The sequence below is a fragment of the Arachis duranensis genome, chromosome 5 (assembly GCF_000817695.3).
Source record: "Arachis duranensis cultivar V14167 chromosome 5, aradu.V14167.gnm2.J7QH, whole genome shotgun sequence".
NCBI classification, from domain to species: Eukaryota; Viridiplantae; Streptophyta; class Magnoliopsida; order Fabales; family Fabaceae; genus Arachis; species Arachis duranensis.
The window spans coordinates 47,908,016-47,909,058 of record NC_029776.3 but is presented as its reverse complement, the minus strand read 5'-3'; positions in this window follow the sequence as shown (position 1 = coordinate 47,909,058).

The window sequence follows — 1,043 nt, the reverse complement described above, 5'->3', positions numbered from 1 at the left end:
ACTCAGCTTAGAGAAAAAACAATCATAAGCATAAAAGAAGAGCTTCTCGGAACTATCTAAGGGCGGGAAGCACACTCTCTCCTCGGAATCCGGGGCTACTAGTTCATAATCCCTCTCAGACTCTCTATTTTCACATATGCTACAGTGCCTACGGAACCTAGCTAAATACTCAGAATCTACCACAGAAGGGACTCTTAGAGGAAGAGGGTCTACCCAACCAAGACCACATGGAATCTTAGTCGACATCGCTTGAAGAACCTTTCGAGACATAAAATTCTTACCTACAAAGAAGAATACAACAGCAAGCAAAAATCACATAAAGAAAACAGCGAAAACCCATTCAGCAAAGCAAGAAACAAAAACCCCACGAAGAAAATGCGGCAACCCGGAACAAAAAAATACCAGAGAACAAAAAGAGCCCCCCCATATACAAACAACAAGCAATGGCGGCGCCTCTTTTCGGGGCAACCCAGGCATAAAGAAAAAAGACACAAACAAGAGCCACACAAAGAACAGAAGCATATAGGCACAAGAAAAGAGAAACATGGGAACAAACCTGGAAGAAAGAAACGAAGACGATGAGCTCCGAAGCAAGGAGAACGAAACGACGACACAGAGGAAATCCCAGAAAAACACACGGAGAGATTCGGGGAAGCAGAGCAAAGAGAAAGAAGAAGCAGTGCTCAAAAAGGATAAAGAAAAACAAAAACGCAGAAAAAGAGGAAAAGGGGCAAATAAATTCAGCCTTCACAGAGCCCGAACGGAAATCGAGGAAAAACGGTAAAATGCAATAAATGCAGGAACGACCATTTTTGAATTTTGAAAAAACTACTATGCCCGAGCTCGACCTCCCAAAAAGGACGAACTCGGGCAGGGGCACTGTTCATACCCTGACCGGGCTCCTCCAACTCGGCAAATTCATAAAAGGTCCGACCTCGTCCTAAGGCTCACGCCTAAAGGTCGGACCTCGGACAATAAAGCAAGGAAGGCCCATCAAAAGGAACGCAGCCCAAAACCTAAAGGCCGAAAAGGCCTAGAAAAGG